Here is a 22,721-nt window from a genome sequence, read left to right on the forward strand (position 1 = left end):
TGCTCTAACATGCATCAATATTATACCATGTATGATGAAAGTTATACATGATTAGTTGGCTAAGAAGAGAACATATGCCTGAACAGGTCTGATTGATAAAAGTTTAGTGATACCTTTGTAGGTATGTGAAACTGGAGACAGAAACATGAAAGAATTTGAAAAAATGAACAATTGAAGATGAAGGAAACCAAAATAGTGTTCACCATATGCCAGATGCATTATGCGTTTAAACTCTCTCTCTAAAGAACACCACAATGACACTGTTAAAATCTCCATGGTAACATTCAACAGGGCAATATAATACTCAAAATTGAATATTCCAAAATATATTTACAATTCATATTATTCTTTATCTGTGTTGCTGCTGCTGGTGCTGCTAAGTCGTTTCAGTTGTGTCCGACTCTGTGCGACCCCATAGACAGCAGCCACCTGGAAATAGTTGCTCTGAAAATTGTTCATTCGCAAATCATCTTAACTTTGCATGATAAAATTTAGGGGATTGAAGAAATCAATAAATTATGTGTTAAAGAAAAAAAAAATCCCCATGTGTAGGTGAGAATATTGAGATAAAAGTTATTTGTTCAGAGTCACGTATCTAGTAACTGGTCCTGTTAGCAGAAAGGATATGGATGAAGGATCCTAGTCCTGTGGTCACTGCTGGCCAGAGACAGGCTTAATCCATAGGGAAATCATGTATAGTGTGTGTTCATATGTTCTTCACAAAGATAGAGGCCTGTTATCCACCCAGTCCACATATAAGATCTTTTTCTTTTGAGCACTGTGCCAGATTAATAAGAAAGTCTGTGCTGAAGATCAACTTTAACTCTAAATATTGAAGCACACATCAGCCAGAAGGGAAGATGCTTATTCCATGTGCTGAGGTAAATGGGAGAAGGATGTTAGCCATCTCTTTCTGTAATCTCAGATTTACAAAATTTATTAATGGGTCTCAACTAGGCCAGTAAACCAGAATAAAGATATTTATTTTAAAAAAGAAGTAATTAGTTGGTAAGGAAAACGAGTTGAAGACATGAGTCCTGAATACAGGATAAAACTTTTGGCTATATATTCCAAACCTTTACCTCAGACAAATCCTAACCAAACATCTCTCAATTTTAAAAAGGCAAGTTGGATTAGAAGTTCTCTAAGTCTATTCTCGCTTTGACATTTAGAAAGAAAGAGAGGAGTTAGTTGGGAAATATTTAATTGTCTTAGCATTGGAATCAGAAATCATTTTAGAGAAAGATAAAATGTAAAATGTCTTGGAGTACTGAAGACTCTGACAAAGATCTAAGATAAGGATGAAGAAATGAGTGGGACTCAATCTGGATGAGAAAAGGGAAAGACTTCATTGGTTTGCTTCTGAAAGTGGACAAAAGAGTGGTGAAGTGAGACAGAAAGGAGAGATTGGGCATGAAGGGCCAGAGCCAGAGCACTGAAAAGAAAAGAAAACTGAGTGCTGGGTGGGGAAAGCCCAACAGAGAAACCCTCAGTGGAAGTGATGGTATATACTGACCAAAGTGGATATTAGAGACCAGGCATGCCTAACTTTTGCCTTTCTGGAAATAATAAGTAAAGTGTTTTATTTTCACACATGGATTAGTGCCGGGGTCCAGCCTCCGCTGATCCAGGGAGTTCGAAGTGGGGACGGCGTCAGCGAGGATCAGGATACGATAGCTTCAATTAGATATTAATTAGAGATATAAAGAGTAATAGAATAAGGATAGCTCAGTAGGAAAATTCAGTGGAGAAAAGAGGCTGAGTAGCTTGGTTTACGCGGGAGACCAATAAAACTTCAAGACAAGAAGCTTGCACCACTTACGTAGGCCGCAGGCGTCCTTCCGTTCTCCCGAAGGAGAGGAGACACTGAGGCCTCCCCGGTCGGATCTTAGAAGCCCAGGCAAAATTAGTAAGCTTGGTGGGTTCCACGCTCCAGATGGAGACTCAGCCAGAGTGAGAGAGAGACATGGGGAGACCAGTGTTTCGAGAAACTGATCCCAATTCTTTATTTTCCATGGTCTACTTTTATACACTGAGATGTTATGCAAAAGTCACGCGGGGTTGGCAGTCCTGACTTTTATCAAAGTCAGGTGCTTCATACAAATGTATACAGAGGTCTTAGGGGTGTTACATCATCTTCTGGCCAGGGGGGCCTGCTGACAATTTATGACCCTCTCCTTGTGACAACAGTCAACCAGGACACTTATTTCTCCAGGGGTGATTATTCTTAAAACAGACACCACCCAAATAAAGTTACATTCCTATAGGGTGAGGGTGTAGTGGGTTTTAGTTAAGGAAAGAATTTACTTAGCCTAAGGTATAACGTGATTAATATCAAAGGTTAATGCTTATTTCTTCTATATATTCATTAATGTGTGTAAGGGCAGGGGATGTGGAGACTTAGCAACAAACATTGGCTCAACAAATGAAAAACCCTTCACCAATACAATTTCTAATCAGCCCATTATACTTATACTAATAGTTTTCTAACTTTTCTAAGGAACCTGTTTTTAGAAGGTTTAAAGCATCTCGTGCCTCTCACGGTTGGGAGGCTGTGAGCAATCACATGTGGCCGGACAAGCCTGTCAGGCAGGCTAGAGAACCTTCAGAGGAGTTTGTAGGTTAAAACACTCTTATCACGCCCAGGAATTATTATTAACTGGAGCTCTAGGTTAACTCCTTCTCCGAAAGAGGTGGTGGGGGATAGCCCCCCGTAAAGTCAGAGATGTAGGTGAGAGCACAAAGTAGTAAAGTAGGCAGGCTCTGGTTATGGGGGTAGATGCTCGAGGAGTTCCAGGGGGACTCCTGAGGCTCAATCCCGCCTTTGCGTATGTCGAGCCTCCTTCCTCATGACCTTTGTCATGGGCGGAGTACCTCGCTCTGGCCCCCAACAGATTAGGGGTTGAAATTTTAACAGGTTGTGAAAAATGTGATAAATTTTAAAAGTTTGACTCACTATGGGCCGGCACAGGAGCAGCATTCAGGCAATTGCTGTTCTGGAAAACAGGGTGTCCTTGAAATCATAAACATATTACTGTGATTCTCTGAAATATTAGAGAGACCATGAAATTGGGATTATGGAGTAAGAATTTCAAGCAAGTTAATCTAGATCTTTCATATCTGTACTAGATAGGAATTAACTTCTTTGTGTAGATTAGGAAAGCAAGTTTCAAAGAGTTCAAGTGATGATTTGCCTAATTTTATGTACTGGTAAGAATCATGGTTTGATTTAGAGCCCAAATTTCACTCTCTGAGGATAGCATTCTAATTTTCTACAGAGGATGACTGGAACCTCTTCTTTTAGTAAGTGTGGTCTTCATCCTCTTTCCTTTCAGATTCTACATCAAATAAGGTTTAAAAACTAATTCAACTACATTCTTTAATGTCACATGTAAGAAAGCAGATGTAAACTAATTGAGAAATCTTCAGGTTTTTATTTTGGCTTAGAGATATATGGTAAAATTGTATGCATTTTACATGTATCAGAAATTAACATATTTAAGGAAGCAATGTGTTATTAAAAATCTTTAGTGCAAGTTATCATTTTGCTGGACTGTGGGGAACAAGCTCTTGAAGCTCACAGTGTAAGGTGGGAAGGATAGAGACATGCACATCTGAGTATAATTCATTGTGATATACTTCAATAACATAGGTACAAAGAATGAAACTGATGACTGAGCAATGTTATTAAGAGAAATATTATGAAAGACAAGATTGCAGATGGGAAACAAAGATGCTCCAAGGAGGTAAAATATATATTAAAGACATAGAAATGTTAAATTCATGATGAGTATAGGAATGACAAGTCTGTTGCTATTTCAGAGCAGAAAGTGTGCATGGAAATAGAGTATTGGGAGATGAGGATAGAGACATAGATAAAAAAGAACACAAGGCCTATGTATGTGAAGGCTCATCTGAGCCTGCTCTTTAGAAAGTGATTTTTAAACATATATCTCAATATGTGGTTGCTTGTAAGATATGGTGTAAGAAATTTTATTTGAATAATAAAATGCTAAAACTTGGAAAGTGATTTTGTTTCTAAGAAAGGAAGGGGTTCAATATTATTTTCATATTCAAATTGCCTTCTTGAGAGAAATTGGGTGACATTATAGTTGGACATGACTGAAGCAACTTAGCACGCACACACTCATAGTCATTGGACTCCAGCCAATTTTCTCAGTCTTATCTCCTAATGTTCCTTGTGTCAGTGTGTCTGTCTATTCATAAGGTAACTTTCAGCTTATGAAGGGCAAGCGAACTCTCTCTCATTATAACTTTGTAAAAAATTGCTCCTCACTTGGAACATCTCCCGTGGTCCTTGACCTGATTAAATTCAGTGCTACTTTTGATTGATCATCTGCTCCCATCAAAGAGATAGGGTTCTTATTCTATTTGCCTATTGCCCTGGGGCATGCATATTATGGTATTGACTGTGCCCTATATTTGATTATGAACTGCCTGAAAGAAGGACTTGTGTTAACTCAGCTCTAGATTCTCAGTGTATTTAGTAAATGTGGCATGAATGAGTGAATAATTAATGTGATATTGCTAGTAGTATTGGAGGGCAATGCTCTTTTTAAAGTTCTCCTAACAAAAACCCCTTGAAAGTTGCTAGAATGTAAAATTTAAATATAGGCCACATATACTTTTATTCACTACTACTGATGGACTAGGAGGGTTAAAATGGGCAAGACAAACTCAACAGTCATTTCTAATTTTTTTCTTTCTAGGATTTACTCACTATCCCAAAGTTGAAATCACCATATTTGTGCTGTGCTTGCTGATATACTTGATCACCTTACTGGGTAATAGTATTCTGATTTCTTTTAGTGTCCTGGATTCTCACCAACACACATACATGTACTTCTTCAGCAATCTGTCATGTCTGGACATCTGGTATACTTCTGTCCTGACTCCAATCCTGGCAAACTTTGTTTCAGGGAAAAACACCATCTCATTCTCAGGGAGTGCTGCCCAGATGTACTTTTCTTTGGCCATGGGCTCCACTGAGTGTGTGCTCTTGTCCGTGCTGGCATATGACTGATGTGTGGCCATCCGCAATCCTCTGAGATACCTCATCATCATGAACAAGAAGGTTTATGTACCGATTGAAGCTGGCTACTGGGTGACAGGCTCCTTCACTGCCCTGGTGGAAATGGTTTCTGTGTTGCAGCTGTCTTTGAGTGGAAGTAGATGTCATTTCATTTGTGAGATTCTGGCTGTCCTAAAATTGGCATGTGTAGACACTTCCAAGTTTCAGTTAATCATGTTGGTGATCAGTGTACTTCTTTCTTGTGCTGATTATGCTCATTTTTATTTCTTGCGTGTCCATTCTCTCCAGCATCCTAAGAATCAGCTCAGTGAATGGTCGAAGCAAAGCCTTTTCAACATGTGCAGCCCACCTGAGTATAGCGGATTTGTTCTATGGGACAGCTCTCTCCATGTATCTGAAGCCCTCAGCTGTAGATTCACAGGAAAAGATAAATTTATGGCTCTACTCTATGTGGTTTTAACCCTCAAATTGAATCCAATCATCTACAGTCTAAGCAACAAAGAGATGAAAACAACTGTGAAAAAGATGCTGATTAAAAACCCCTTTTGTACTTTCTTAGTCCCCAGTGGCAAATAACATTGATAAGCACATGTGAAAACACATAAATTTAAGGCATGTTTAGTGGTCAAGGTATATCAGAACATTGGAATTGGGGAATACACTCATTTCAAATGTGACATGTGGTTTTCTAAATCTGTTTCTTGATCTATAACTGAAGTTGTTAGATAATATAAAAATATATAAGTATATCTCAAACTCTTACACAGATCTTAATTATGAGAAATTTTATTTCAGGGAGTTAGAATATAAAATTAACTAATGTCACTGTAGCCAATTATTAAGCATTCAGTATTATAAATATGTACTATATAAGCATAGTAACTAGTAGATTTTTGAGCTAATTTATGATTAACATTTTTCTGAATAGTGACATTTGATGATAGCAATCATATATTCTATAAATATGTGGTTGTGTTTTACATATTTGGGTATGCTTTTGTATCTAGATAGATGTGTGGGAATGTCCGTGTACAAATATAAAAGGTCTTCATAAAAATAATCCTAAATAAAACTGGGGTGGAGATGTGTCATTAGGAACAAAAAAATCAGAGTTTAATGATATGTTGTTTGTCATAGAGTGCTGACTTTATATTATTAACTCAAAGAAACTACAGAGTACCTCAGTGAAACTATTAGCTCATTTCTGTTGTGCTTTTTTCAGATGCCTGGTTTTTTAAATCCAAGAATATAAATGAACTATTAACATTTAGAGAAGAAAGGCAAGACATGAACCCTATATTACAGAATTTACAATACCCCAGACTCATTAAGTTGACATAAAATATTGAAATGTATGAAGATATCTTATTCTATAAACCACAATATATGAGTAATTACAAAGTGTACAGTCAGCAGCTTTTGTAACATTTATATTCTGCCTGTGGACCAGTTGGTTAAATGTGAGGTTGATATGCACATCTAATTTACCCTTTATCATGGAGATGTCACAGAGCTAATGGAATTATAGTGATGGCTTTAACTCAAGCTGAAAATTACCACTTGCAGAAAGATAGAGAAGCTTTAGAGGGTAAATCTTAGAGCAAGTGAGAAAATCATACTAAAGGTTGAACTAGTCTGTCCAAAGAGTAACAACCTCATCAAAACAGGTAGATAGATTGTGGTTATTGTATTAATGCCTTGGGACAATGTTCTATGGCCATTGGAAGAGTAGAAGAATGAAGTGGAGATAATTGTAGAGAAGAATGACTAGCACTCTATGTGCCAAGGTGGAAGGAGAGTATACATAAATAACAACTAACACAGTGTTTGGATTTAAAGCAACTATTAATTTCAGCCAATTGTGCTCACTCATTCTACCTTCATTCAGAGATTTAATCTACACTTCTATGGAAATGACTATTATGCTTCTGGTTTACAAAATCAATACTTGTCAGCTTAATTATTGCTACCACAGGAATAGCAGTGTGGTATTATGGAAAATCATGGGCTTTAGAACCAAAGAACTCAGGATTGCATTTGTACTGCTCCATGTCTTAGCTGTGTGACCTTGGAAAAACCTAACTAGACATATCTATGGTTTGTTTATTTAGTTTGGAATATGGACAGAGTACTGCTTACTGACTACTGACATGACAATCATGAGATATAATTATGAGGCTGACATGACAGTCAAATGAGAAAATATTGAATAAATCTGAAAGCAGCAGTCAATTGATAATGATTTTTTTTGGTCCCTGGTGGCTCAGATGGTAAAGCGTCTGCCTACAATGCAGGAGACCCGGGTTCAATCCCTGGGTCGGGAAGATCTCCTGGAGAAGGAAATGGCAACCCACTCCAGTATTCTTGCCTGGAAAATCCCATGGACAAAGGAGTCTGGTAAGCTACAGTCCATGCTGTTGCAAAGAGTCAGACATGACTGAGCAACTTCACTTTCTTTCTTTCACTTTATTGTCAAAGGATGCTCTTTCATGTGTGCTATTTGAAGGAGAAAAAATGATGCTATTGCCTATGAGGATTCTGATAAATGTATCTATCAGATACATTTGACATTATCTATCAGATACATTGAGACATTAGAGAGGTGTTTTTGGGTGGTGACATCTAGTAATTATTTAGTGCCATTTTTTCCCCAAGCCAATCTTGATATTTTGATTCCTGAATAACACACTTTAAACAATAGGACGTGAACTGAGAACTTCCAGGTGTTCGAACTGGATTTGGAAAAGACAGAGGAACCAGAGATCAAATTGCCAACATCTGTTGAATCATAGAAAAAGCAAGAGAGTTCCAGAAAAATATCTACTTCTGCTTTATTGACTACACCAAAGCCTTTGACTCTGTAGGTCACAACAAACTGTGGAAAATTCTTAAAGAGATGAGAATATCAGACCACCTCACCTGCCTCCTGAGAAATCTGTATGCAGGTCAAGAAGCAACAGTTCGAACCGGACATGGAACAGCAGACTGGTTCCAAATAGGAAAAGGAGTACGTCAAGGCTGCATATTGTCACCCTGCTTATTTAACTTACATACAGAGTACATCATGTGAAATGCTGGGCTGGATGAAGCCCAAGCTGGAATCAAGATTGCTGGGAGAAATATCAATAACCTCAGAGATGCAGATGACACCACCCTTATGGCAGAAAGCAAAGAGGAACTAAAGAGCCTCTTGATGAAAGTGAAAGAGGAGAGTTGAAAAGCTGACTTAAAATTCAACCTTCAAAAAGCGACGATCATGGCATCTGGTCCCATCACTTCATGGAAAATAGAGGGGGGAAACAATGGAAACAGTGAGAGACTTCATTTTTTGGTTCAGACATGGAATTAAAAGACAATTGCTCCTTGGAAGAAAAGCTATGACAAACCTAGACAGCATGTTAAAAAGCAGAGACATTACTCTGCCGACAAAGGTCCGTCTAGCCAAAGCTATGGTTTTTCCAGTAGTCACGTATGGATGAATTAGACTATAAAGAAAGCTGAGCACAGACAAATTGATGCTTTTGAACTGTGGTGTTGGAGAAGACTCTTGAGAGTCCCTTGGACTGCAAGGAGATCAAATCAGTCAATCCTAAAGGAAATCAGTCCTGAATATTCATTGAAGGACTGATGCTGAAGCTGAAGCTCTGATACTTTGGCCGCCTGATGCGAAAACTGACTCCTTGGAAAACACCCTGATGCTGGGAAGATTGTAGGCAGGAAGAGAAGGGAATGGTAGACGATGAGATGGTTGGATGGCATCACCAACTCGATGGACATAAGTTTGAGCAAACTCTGGGAGTTGGTGACGGACAGGGAAGCCTCGCATGCTGCATTCCATGGGGTTGCAAAGAGTTGGACATGACTGAGTGACTGAACTAAACTGAAAATAACACACTAACACTCTACTTCTTACAAGATGAAAATGATCACAAGTTCAATTTTACTTTCAGTATTTGTCCACATGCTTAATGGACAAAACTACAAACAAAATGTATGTGATAACATTTCTAAGAATAGGAAGAAGTTATAGGTTCTGAGAACCACTGTCCTTAATTACTCCCATCTCTCAGAATACATGTATATGCAGATCCTTCTAATACATGGTTGAATTATGCTAGTGTATCTTTATTTCCTTATTTTTATTTTTCCTTCTGTTTTATTAAAAAGTATAGTTGATTTATAGTATTCTATTAGTTTCAGGAATACAAGATAGTGATTCAGTATTTTAATAGAGTATATTCAATTTATTTATACAAAACAATGGATATATTTCCCTCTTCTGCATAATACATCTTGTTGCTCACTTATTTTATAAATAGTAGTTTGTGTCTCTTAGTCCTATAGCCCATCTTGTTCCTCCCATATATGTTTGGTGATCAGACACTGGTGACCTCTAGTTTGTTCTCTGTATCTGTATCTTACTGTTTTGTAGCATACACTCATTTATTTTATTTTTTAGATTCTTCATAATAGTGACAACAGAGTATTTTTTGTTTTCTGACTCATTTCATTAAGCTCTAGGTCCATCCATGTTGCTACAAATGGCAAAATTTTATTCTTTTTGTGACTAATAGTTTCTTCTCTCTCTCTCTCTCTATATATATATATTTATATATATATGCACACCACAACTCTCTATCCATTTATCTGTTGATGGACACTTAGGTTTCTTCCATATCTTGGCTATTATAAATAGTACTTTTCCACTGAGTAAATTTTGGAAGGAGTTTCAGAGTAAATAACACTCAAATTGTATTTAATTAGATGACTGTGATGCCACCATGGGGAATATATCATGATAGGAATGAAGTGACATATATTATTGTCATTAAATGTGAAAGAACATGATATATTTGGATAACTACACAGTGAATACAGCATAGTGTGTGCAGAGGGGGTGGGATAAACACAGCAATGGAAAAAAGGAGGAAAAATTTGTACTAGAAAAATTAGGTTGGGGCCAGATCCAGTCCCTGAGTAAAACAAAAATGAGTAATAAACAGAAAAAAAACAAAAAAAAATAAAAATAAAAAACAAAAAAAAAACAGTAATAAAACAGTAAAAAACAGAAAAAAAAACATGAACTCATATAGTTCTCTCAAAAAGGGGCGTGAAATATGTTTTACTTGTTAAGTATTTTTGGAAAACACAATTTCGTTTTTTTTTTTTGTTTCTAAAAGTTTACTCCCACTTCTAACAGTAGTTGTCCTTATTTTCATAAAAGATAAAATCGGATTATTACCTTGAAATTTCCTTCCAATTTTTAGATTCTGTGATTTTACATATATCCTTTAGTTTCTTTGTTCTGCTTGTATTGAAAACCTTGCCTCAAATATATGAGCTTATTTTGTGCATAAGCTCAAAGTTGCAAGTTCCTCATCCTTTCCTTCAGAAGCAGTCTAGTTGTCTATTTTCTCATGGCACTATGCACGTCTGTATTTTTCAGGCTATAGATGATAGGACTGAGCATGGATGTGACTACTGCATAGAACATGGCAATCAGTTTGTCCGAAGAAGTGTCTTTGGATTTGGTTTATATACATTAAGAGGATTGACACATAAAATATAGTCACCACTGTAATGTGGGCTGAACAGGTGGAAAAAGCCTTTTTTCTTCCTCCAGATGAATTGGTTCTTAATACAATAGAAAGGATGAAAATGTAGGAGATGAAAATCAATAGTAATGAAATAAACAAAAACAGTACACTGCCAAACATTAGAGTAATCTCATTCAAGGAAATATCTGTGCAAGCCAGCTTGAGAAAGGCCAATATTTCATAAACAAAATGATTGATGACATTTTCCCCACAGAAGGGCAAGTGTACTGCAAGAATTGTTTGTGTCAATGAGTTGAGAAAGCCCCATCTTCATGAGAGAGCTGCCATTTGAATACAAAGTGCCTTGCTCATGATGATAGGGTATTTCAAAGGCATGCAGATGGCTATGTAACAGTCACGTGCCATCACTGCTAGGATCACACACTCTGTGGATGCCATGGTGAAGGAGACAGACATCAGAACAATACATCCAGTGAAGGAGATTTTTTTTTTCCTCTGATAGAAAGTGTGTCATTGTTGAGGGGATAAAGGAGGATGTGCACAAAATATCAAGAAAGGCAAGGTTACTGAGAATGAAGTACATAGGGATGTAAAAGTGGGAATCCAGGAGAGTGAGGATGATCAAAGTGCTGTTCACTAAGAGGATCACCAGGTACATCACCAAGAGTATCACAAAAAGGAATTTTTCAGCTCTTGGGTACTCAGAAAGTCCCTGAAGAAATGAACTCAATGCCTGTTGAATTGGTTCTTTCCATTTTACTTTTGCATACCTGGAGTATTACAGAAGAGATGTAATTGTTAAGGAGTCTATACAGTATTATCATATGAAGTAAGAGATCATTGGAGGAAGGGAAAGTAGCTGGTTGGTTTTAGTTGTGAAATTAGCTTTTTATATTCCTCTTCCTGCTTATAAGTTATGGAGTAGAAGACACACAATAGTTACATTGGTAGTTTATTAAAAATACAAACTCCTGTGTTTTATTTCCTGAGATTGTGATAGAGAGGTTCTGAGACAGGGAAGAACTATTTGCATTTTTAAAAGTTTGTTATTTCAGACTTAGTTGAACCACAGACATACTATGTTAATTGTTATTTTGGAAATACCATGCTTAATATCTTAAGAATATTGATTTATTTGGTTTTGTATCATGTCAGTCATTAACAGTAACATTGGTTTAGGGTTGTGTAATTTATTAATATGCTCACATGTATTACTTATTTAATCATCACTATAATTCTCTGAGGAAAATAAATTTCATAGAATATATTTTAAAATTATTTTAACACATTTATACACAATAAGTAATAAATTGCTATTCATATCTACCTTTTCTGATTTACATCCCTCCTTTTTTACCTGCCTGGTTATTGCCCTCCCAAAATTATGCCAGTTGTCTGAGGAGTGGAAATAAGGCCTCTTTTAAAATAGTGCTCGCCAGATGATTCTATTGTGCAACTGAGGAAGAAAACCACCCATCTAGTGGAGTGTTTAAAACTTTAATATACAGATGAGTCACATGGGAAATCTTTGTAAAAGATTCTCAATCAGTGGATCTCAAGTGATATCTGAGATCTGAATTTATGAACATGTTTCCAGATGGTGTTGATGCTGATTGTCTAGAAGCACATGAATAGCAAGGCCTTTTAGACCATCTCTCATTGATAACTTGGAGCATACCATCGGTGTTTCAATTCTATGGTGACTGTAATTGAAGAGCAAACAATGCAAAACTAAATATATTGGTGAGACTTCTGAGTAAGTGTATTGCGGTAAGTTTGGGTTTCTTTAGATTAAAAAAATACAAAGAACAAAATCACACACAAAAGAATTGCCTTTTAGTTCTGTCCACATGAAAGCTTTTCCTCTTCCATTTGTTGGATTTTCAGTTATGCTCAACATTTTCCAAAACAGAAATTAGAGACTGGCTCTAGATCTGAGTTGTGTGCCATAGAGTATGGAGAAAGTGATTTTTAATTTGAAAACATATAAAGAGTAAATATTAGTAGATGACCTTCTTCTTTGTAAAAAGTAAAAGAGCACAATTTTGAAAACACCTCTTCATCCTTGAGACAGTCTTCCTAGCTTAATAAATATCCCTAGAGGTAACATCTTGATCCAATGCATGCGTTTTACTTAGGTTTTTCAAACAGTAAGTGTACTTCTGATATAGGATTGACCATTTCTCTCAGTAATAGTCATTTGCCAACAGGGTATGCTGCTTTCTATGAAATGTCTAGTTTACAGTGATGAGACAATTCAATCAGCATAATAGAATGTTTATGTATCTATTTGCTGTGGAAAGGAGGACTCTCATTCAATTCAATCTGTTACCTACTTCATAAGCATGTATTTCCAAGGGAGTATGAAGGGTATGTTTGACAGGATATATTTTTATTTGGTGTAAATATTTGAGTTTGATTGACTGTAGGTGCACTTATCAACCTACTTTTTCTCTGGGAATAAATATATGATAGGGGCCTTGAAACTGCTGCACTCAATATGCCAGCAAATTTGGAAAATTCAGCAGTGGCCATAGGACTGGAAAAGGTCAGTTTTCATTCCAGTCCCAAAGAAGGGCAATACCAAAGAATGCTCAAACTGCCACACAATTGCACTCATCACCAAATGCTAGTAAAGTAATACTCAAAATTATCCAAGTCAGGCTTCAACAGTACGTGAACCATGAACTTCTAGATATTCAAGCTGGGTTTAGAAATGGCAGAAGAACGAGAGATCAAATTGCCAACATCCGTTGGATCATCAAAAAAGCAAGAGAGTTCCAGAAAAAACATCTATTTCTGCTTTATTGACTATGCCAAAGCCTTTGACTGTGTGGATCACAACAAATTGTAGAAAATTCTGAAAGAGATCAGAATACCAGAACACCTGATCTGTCTCTTGAGAAATCTGTGTGTAGGTTAGGAGGCAACAGTTAGAACTGGACATGGAACAGCAAACTGGTTCCAAATAGGAAAAGAAGTACATCAAGGCTGTATATTGTCACCCTGCTTATTTAACTTATATCCAGAATAAATCATGAGAAATGCTAGACTGGATGAAGCACAAGCTGGAATCAAGATTGCTGGGAGAAATATCAATAACCTCAGATATGCAGATGATACCACCATTATGGCAGAAACTGAAAAGGAACTAAAAAGCCTCTTGATGAAAGTGAAAGAGGAGAGTGAAAAAGTTGGCTTAAAGCTCAACATTTAGAAGACTAAGATCATGGCATCTGGTCCCATCACTTCATGGCAAATAGATGGGGAAACAACGGAAACAGTGAGACTTTATTTTGGGGGGCTCCAAAATCACTGCAGATGGTGACTGCAGCCATGAAATTAAAAGACGCTTTCTCCTTGGAAGAAAAGTTATGACCAACCTAGACAGCATATTAAAAAGCAGAGACATTACTTTGTCCACAAATGTCCGTCTAGTCAAGGCTATGGTTTTTCCAGTAGTCATATATGGATGTGAGAGTTGGACTATAAAGAAAGCTGAGCACCAAAGAATTGATGCTTTTGAACTGTGGTGTTGGAGAAGACTCTTGAGAGTCCCTTGGACAGCAAGGGAATCCAACCAGTCCATCCTAAAGGAGATCAGTCCTGGTGTTCATTGGAAAGACTATGTTGAAGCTGAAACTCTAATACTTTGGCCACCTGATGGGAAGAGCTGACTCATTTGAAAAGACCCTGATGCTAGGAAAGATTGAGGGCAGGAGGAGAAGGGGACAACAGAGGATGAGATGGTTGGATGGCATCACTGACTCAATGGACATGGGTTTTGGTAGACTCCGGGAGTTGGTGATGGACAGGGAGGCCTGGCGTGCTGTGATTCATGGGGTCACAAAGATTTGGACACGACTGAGTGACTGAACTGAACTGAGAGGCCTTGAAGGAGCTTCAGACATCTGCAGTTTGAATGTATTGCAGTTTCCCGAGGAAAGCTGTGAATCAGGCCAGATGTCCTCTCTTGTCTTTTCTAGGAACATCTGCTAAAAGCTGAATCCTATTTGGAAATTATGTATAGAAGATAATTATGTTGTGCATTTTCTATACAATAGCCCGTAGATAATTGCTGCTAAAAATGTCACCTACAAACTTTTTGAAGAGATACCACAAACCTGCTTTAAGGCTTTCAAATGGAGATGGAGGGGAAGGATAATGGATAAGGTAGAGGAAATCACTTTCATTACTCTTGCAATGCTAGTGTACCTTTTAAAAAGCAGTCCACAGATATTCTGTTAAATTGTATCGTTCTTGAAATGTCTTCGCCTTTTCACTTTATGGCTTTACAATGAATTCCCAGAATCTGGGAACAAGGGAATGAAGATTTTTAAAAGATTTTTGATAGTTTCTAATAAAATTGCTTTCCCTAATCTCTATATTGGCTAATTCCATTTTTTACTAGACATTGGCATTATTGGAAGTTATCTTTTGAAATAGTTTTTCATTCTTGTCCAATCCTAAGAGAATTGTTTGATACATACATATATATATATATATATATATATATATATATATATATATATATATATATAAATATTGATTTGCTGGGCCACAAAATGTTCTGACCTAAAAGTGGTATTTAAGTTATTTTAAAATGATTAAGTGAAAACAGAAGCAAAACATTGACAGTATTGCTTGCACAATTAAAATTTAAACCTCAATAACCTAGACAGAATAGAAGGACTGGGAAAAAGTATCAAAAACACTCATGGTTATCTTAGAGAAGTCTTTCTGCTTTTCTGAGTTACCCAAACTTCTGAAAAAATATGCATAAAGGAAAAATATAATAAAAAAGAAAAACACCAAAGGAGGTAACCAATTATGTTAGGAAGATTAACTCAGAGCAAAAGTGTTAAAAAAAATTTAAATAGTACAGTGATTGTCTTAGGTGTCTACAGACTACATGTTGAGGCTGAGTTATACTGGTGTGCCTTGTCCAGTTATCCATGGGAACCTTCTATTTTGGTAGACCTAAAGCATTTATAATCCCCACTCTCTAAATCTTCCAGTTAAATAGATTTATTGTTTATTGGAGATAAACTGGCATAAAGAATTTGAGCTCTTGCCTTAATTGTATATTCTCAGAAGATATTGCAGGTCATTGGTGCCTAGAACAGTACTGCCAGTAGAAGATGTAATTCATATTTGTTGATGTTTCAAAGTGGCCTGGATCCTAGGTGTCTTTTCACCCAAATTTTGGCCTTTTAGAAGAAATAACCACTCTGTGGTTTAATGCTGTGGAACTTCATCCAGGCATCATTTTAGTGTTGTAACAGATATAAATGAAAGTCTGTGATTTTTTAATCTGATTCTAATTTTCTAAAAGTCTCTAATTATCTTTTTTCTCTCTTGTTTCTTTCTTTTTCTTTTTTTCCAAGTTTTCTTGAAAGACCTCTAACTTTTAAGAATTTTTTTTCCCTTTGTTCATTGACTTGGCTACTTGAATATCTAACATTTAAAGTGCTAAGATTTTTCTTTGAAAAACAGATAACATCTATATGTAATATCTTACCTGAGGAAATAATTCTTTTATTCTCTCCAGTTCTTCTAAAAATCAGTTAATACAGTTGATGTTTTGTAAACATAATTGGATTGTCCCAGATCTCAATTTATAGACTTATAGTCTTATAAACTTTAATCTTAACTAATATACCATAGGGAAAGATTTCTTATTTTATCTCACCAAGAGATGAGTAATTGACAGCATGTGAGGTCCTAGTCTGTATTATGCACTTCATATAATTTTTATCATTTAACTCTCAGAATAATCCAAATATTTTAATGAATTTTTTAATAATGAAGAAATTATTTGGAGATTTCAAAGGTTAAGTATAATTTTCAGTATCTTATAGTTTGTAAATACCAGAACTATGATGTAAAACCTTACCTTTATGATTCTCAAGCCCTCATTTTACCACTGTGTCACAATGTTTACTTATTTATAAATTATTAAATAAAAATTACAATTTAATAGGATGTACTTAACTTTCATCAAGGACCCATATGGTAAACGAATACATAAAATATATATTTGCTTCTTTTGAAAACACTGAAGGCATTCATTTTCTTCCACTTAACAAAGACATTATTACAATAAAATATGCCCCCAAGTTTTTCAAGTTTCGTATAGAGAATTAAGGTCTATGTAGTGGAATTTGATTAATTATATAATGAGAACTCAAAAATGTTTAATATTTATTCTTTTACTTTGGCCTTCTGGGTCTCAGACTACCACTCATAATTACTTCTGACCTCTGTTATATATTTTTTGTTTCTAATCCTATTTTTACCATAAACATCTTTAGTTAATGTATCTTCAAACTCTTTTTGAGCATAGTTTATGGATGAATAATGCATAAATCACCAGGTCCTCCTTCTCCAGATACTTTTTACTTAAGATTTTAGTGAACTCCATTCTTCTCAGTACTCAAACATAGTAGCTGCTAGCCTCTTATTTATAAGGGTTTTTCATGGCAAACAACTTTCTTTCCCTCACTAGTCTTTTCCATGAAATATTTTGTGATTAAAAAAAAACTAAGTTTTACCCAAGTATTGGAGATAATAACTGTGTTTTATATTTCTTCCTTTACATACATATAAATGTATATACATATTTTAAAGTCTCATGAGTAATGACCATCTCAACCCAGAAGTTTTTATATTTATTGATAGTATTTTTTGAAATAATTTAGGTAAAAACATCTCTCTTTTATCTTACCTTCTGACTGAGGTTTAGTCATTCACACCATTCCATTCTATTAAGTAGTAGAAAAAATTCTCAAGATTTGAATTTCCTGTGCATTTAAAAAATAATACCCGTGTTCCCCATCCTAGTTAAAAAATAAAATAAAAAATAATACCAGAAGACATTCGATTTGAAAGACGATTGTTCTTTCCCAAAAAGAAATGTGAGAAAAACAGCCACAATCAGATAATTTGTCTGTACATGAATATTCTTAAGAGGCATGAGGGAAATCAAATATGTTAAAAAAAAATCAATGATGCAACTCTAGTTTCTATGATCTGTCTTAAGGTTGACACTCCAGAGACTCACCTTCTTTTGGAAGCTAACTTAGCACTTATTTTTATAAACTTCTTTAGTTCCTAAGGTTGTGAGTCAGAAACTTAAGATTCTCCAGAGATAGTGTCCCCCACTCCTGCTCAATCTGAAAACACAATTATTCTGACTTGGCAAAAACCTTATCCAGCCACACATTACTTGGAATATTCCTTGAACACATCTATTTAGTGGCCTCAGCATATATTGGGACTTAAGTCAGAATATGTCCAAAAGTTCTTTAAAAAGTTAAACTTTCCCCAAGAATTTATCTTTTTATTTCATAAATAATACTAGATAAATTCTAATAAAATCCTAAATAAGTCATTCTACCTCTTTAAACTCATTTTATCATTCATAATTGTTAATTCTCAACCACACACAAATAATTTTTCTTCATTCCAGTATGTATAAATTTTAATTAATATTTACCATTTTAAATTATTAATTATATGTGAATTTTCAGTCTTTATAACATTTCTTTTTAATGTTTTAAGAATAATCTAACCTTTACTTTTAATATTGTTGGATATTCTAATTTGTTTTTAGTATTTTGTGAGTTTTATATAATGACTATTGGTATCTATGTATCAGGCAATCTAATTTGTTTTCCTTGTAATGGAAATAACTTAAGGTTACTCTCTAGAGATGGGATTGTGGAATGGAAAGATATAAAATTAGAGAATTCTTAGTAAATGTACAAAATTATTTTTATGAAACATTTTATTACTCTGCTACTGCTGTATTTGGAGAGACCACTTTTTAATATATATTTTTCAGAACCAGAGAATGTATTTATTCTTTTCTATTTACGTATTATTTTGCTTTTGACTGCACTGGGTTTTTGTTGCTGCACAGGCTTTCAGTGGTTGGAGAGCAGAGGCTACTTTCTGGTTGTGGTGTGCAGGCTTCTCACTGTGGCTGCTTCTCTTGTTGGGGACATGGGCTCTAGGGCGTGCAGGCCTCAGGAGTTGTGGCCTGTGGGCTCAGTAGTTGCAGCTCCTTGGCTCGGTAGCTCAGTAGCACAGGCTCAGTAGCTGTGGCCCACAGGCTTATTTGCTCCTGGGCATGTGTGATCCCAGGACTAGGGATTGAACTGGTTTCTCCTGTATTGGCAGGCAGGTTCTTCACAGTGAGACACCGGGGAAGCCCTATTTGCTATTTGTATAAAACATTACTTTGCTTAACTTTTTATTCCTACGGTTGCTAGTTGATTTACCATTTCCTCTATACCACTGTTTGTATTTACCTTTTTATTATTCATTTGTACCCTTTGCTTAACTATCTGGGTATGTTGATAATTTTCCTCTTAATATGAACACTTAATAAATTACCACTTTCTCTTCAAATTTTCTGCAAATGCTTTTCCAGTTTGTGGTTTTCCTTCTTATTTTTGACATGCTATATAAATTTTCTTTAAGATTTTCATATTATCCCTAAAAATATGAGTGAAATTTTCTTCTATGGTTTTATTTGGCTTTGTTTTTCCCATATGACAACTATGTTGTTTTGTGTCTAATGTGTGAAAAAGACTGATATTTTTAAAATATTAACTAATTTTTCCAAAATACTTTATTAAAAACATGTCATGTTCTTTTCCCATTATTTATTTATCAAGTATTTTTTGAACACCTGTTAAGTGGCAGGCACTATGGTCAACATTGGGATGAATTTGGACAAAATTAATTGAAAAATACAATTTCAAGAACTTTAAAGATAAACGTGGGAAACATTATATTGTAGATCATAAAATTTCTATGTTTATCTGTAATTTGCATCCTGTTAGGTTTAACAGTAAATCATAAGCATTTTTCACATATCATCAGATACTCAGGGCATAGGTTTATAATGCCTATTTAGTTTTCTATTAGGACTTCCCAGGTGGCATTGTGGAAAAAATCCACTTGGCAATGCAGGAGATGCAAGAGAAATGATTTTGAACCCAGGGTTGGGAAGTTCCCCTGAAGTAGGAAATGGCAACCTGCTCCAGTATTCCTGCCTGGAAAATTCCATGAACAGCGGAGACTGGTGGGCTACAGTCCATGGGGTCACAAAGAGTTGGACATGACTGAGTGACTGAGCACACACATATATTAAATACATGTTTCAAGATTTATTTAATCTATTTTCAAGTAATGGACATATACCTTGCTTTACTATTATAAGCAATGCTGCCGTAATAGTTCTAATATATTCGTTAGGGGGAATGCATGTATTTTATTTACTTTGGAATAATCTCAATAATGGTAAAGTTAATTAAACACATACTCTTATACAGTCACAGTTTTATAAAGTCAGACTTTATTTTCTTGGGCTCCAAAATCACTGCAGATGGTGACTGCAGCCATAAAATTAAAGATGCTTGCTCCTTGGAGGAAAAGCTATGACAAACCGAGACAGCATATTAAAAAGCAGAGACATTACTTTGCCAACAAATGTCCATCTAGTCAAACCTATGGTTTTTCCAGTAGTCACATATGGATGTGAGAGTTGGACTATAGCGAAAGCTGAGCACTGATGAATTGATGCTTTTGAACTGTGGTGTTGGAGAAGACTCTTGAGAGTCTCTTGGACTGCAAGGAGATCAAACCAGTCAATCCTAAATGAAATCAGTTCCGAATATTCATTGGAAGGACTGATGCTGAAGCTGAAGTTCCAATACTTTGGCCACCTGATGGGAAGAACTGACTCATTGGAAAAGACCCTGATATTGGGAAAAATTGAAAGCAGGAAGAGAAGGGGATGACAGAAGATGATGTTTGGATGACATCACTGACTCAATGGATATGAGTTTGAGCAAGCTCCGAGAGATGGAGAAGAACAGGGAGGCCTGGTGTGCTGCAGTTCATGGGGTCGCAAAGAGTTAGACATGACTGAGCCACTGAACTGAACTGAACTGAACTGATGCAGTCACACCAGAGTAATAGTCAAATTCTAAATGATTCCATCTCAGAGCTGGAAATCATCTTAAAATTAATTTAGTTCTAACCCTTATGAGATTACAGAAACATACCTGTAGTATGGTTGTTCATTTTACTTCTGCCCCCAATCCAGTGGCAATTAGAGCACTTTATGTAGACGCTCAGGTTATTTCTGAATAATTATCATTATTGGAAAGTTCTTTATATTTAGCTGTATATTAACTCTCTGTATGCAGCCTCCATCTTTCCTTGTGGAAAAGCAAGAATAAGTATATGCTCCTTTTTCATGACAGCTTTTCAAGTACTTCCAGATTTCTGTTTCTGAGTCTTTCTTATACCAGGCTACAAGTTTTTACTTCCTTCAGCCATTCCCCATGTGTTTTGTCAAAATATTTAAGCACATGTGTTGGTGAAGAGAATATTTTAGGATTGTGAGATTCTCTGTGATAAAGAAGGATTTTGCCTCTGCATTATACTTGTGGCTTTACTGATTCCACAGGAGCAAAACATTTTCTGTCATTTAGGAAGCAGAAGAGTGAGATGGTTAGAACATTAGACTCCAGAGTTCAACAGCCCAGGTTTGTCAGACACTACATCTATGACCTCAGTGAGGCCACTTACACCTCTCTAAGCCTCAGTTTCCATGTCTGTAAAATTAGAAACTCAGATACCTGATATTGTTATTCTGAGAATTAATGAGGTAGTGCATATGAAAAATTTAAGGTAGGTATGGATACCCACTAGTAGGATACATACATACTAGGTATTCAGTAAGGGTGCTTGCTATTCTAATTATACTGATGATTTAAAAATGCATCTTGCAATTATAAAAAGAGAATGGCTTTGGAGTTCAGTATTCTGACTCTGAGGAGGCCTTACAAATAGCTGAGAAAAGAAGAGAAGCGAAAGGCAAAGGAAAAAAGGAAAGATATTCCCTTCTGAAAGCAGAGTTCCAAAGAAGAGTAAGGAGAGATAAGAAAGCCTTCCTAAGTGAACAATGCAAAGAAATAGAGGAAAACAGTAGAATGGGAAAGACTAGAGATCTCTTCAAGGAAATTAGAGATACCAAGGGAATATTTCATGCAAATATGGGCACAATAAAGGACAGAAATGGTATGGACCTAAGAGAAGCAGAAGATATTAAGAGGCAGCAAGAATACAAAGAAGAACTGCATACAAAAAATATCTTGATGACATAGATAACTACAATGGTGTGATCACTTACCTATTTCCAGACATCTTGGAGTGTGAAGTCAAGTGGGCCTAAGTAAGAATCACTACAAAGCTGGTGGAGATGATGAAATTCCAGCTGAGCTATTTCAAATCCTAAAAGATAATGACGTAAAAGTGATGCAGTCTATATACCAGTAGTGGCCACAGTTATGGAAAAGGCCAGTTTTCATTCCAACCCCAAGAAGGGCAATGCCAGTGAATGTTCAAACTACTGCACAATTGCACTTATTTCACAGGCAAGAAAAGTAATACAGAAAATTCTCCCAAGCTAGGCTTCAACAGTACATGAAATGAGAACTCCCAGATGTTCAAGCTGGATTTAGAAAAGGCAGAGAAACCAGAGATCAAATTGCCAGCATCCATTGGATCATAGAAAAAGCAAGAGAATTCCAGAAAAACATCTATTTCTGTTTCATTGACTACACTAAAGCCTTTGACTGTGGATCACAAAAAACTGGAAAATTCTTAAAGAGATGGAAATGCCAGACCACCTTACCTGCCTCTTGTGAAACCTATATACAGGCCAAGAAGCAACAATTAGAACTGGTCATTAAACAGTGGACTGATTCCAAATTGGGAAAGGAGTATGTCAAGGCTGTATATTGTCACCCTGTTTATGTAATTTATATGCTGTGTACATCATGAGAAATGACAGGCTAGATAAACCACAAGCCAGAATCAAGATTGCTGAGAGAAATAGCAATAACCTCAGATACACAGATGATACCACTCTTATGGTAGAAAGCAAAGACGAACTAAAGAACCTCTTGATGAAAGTGAAAGAGGAGAGTGAAAAATCTGGTTTCAAACTCAACATTCAAAAAATGAAGATCATGGCATTGTTCCCATAATTTCATGGTGAATAGATGCACTTCATGGCAAATAGATGC

The 22,721-nt window shown here is 36.0% G+C and overlaps 2 pseudogenes; one reads left to right on the forward strand and one right to left on the reverse strand.

The window, feature by feature from the left end:
• Positions 1-3,077: 3,077 nt before the first annotated feature.
• On the forward strand, positions 3,078-5,629 carry LOC106701380 (olfactory receptor 13F1-like; annotated as a pseudogene).
• A 4,831-nt stretch (positions 5,630-10,460) lies between these two features.
• On the reverse strand, positions 10,461-21,837 carry LOC106701379 (olfactory receptor 13C3-like; annotated as a pseudogene).
• Positions 21,838-22,721: the final 884 nt, after the last annotated feature.

Source organism: Bos mutus, chromosome 8 (genome assembly GCF_027580195.1).
Source record: "Bos mutus isolate GX-2022 chromosome 8, NWIPB_WYAK_1.1, whole genome shotgun sequence".
Classification (NCBI taxonomy): Eukaryota; Metazoa; Chordata; class Mammalia; order Artiodactyla; family Bovidae; genus Bos; species Bos mutus.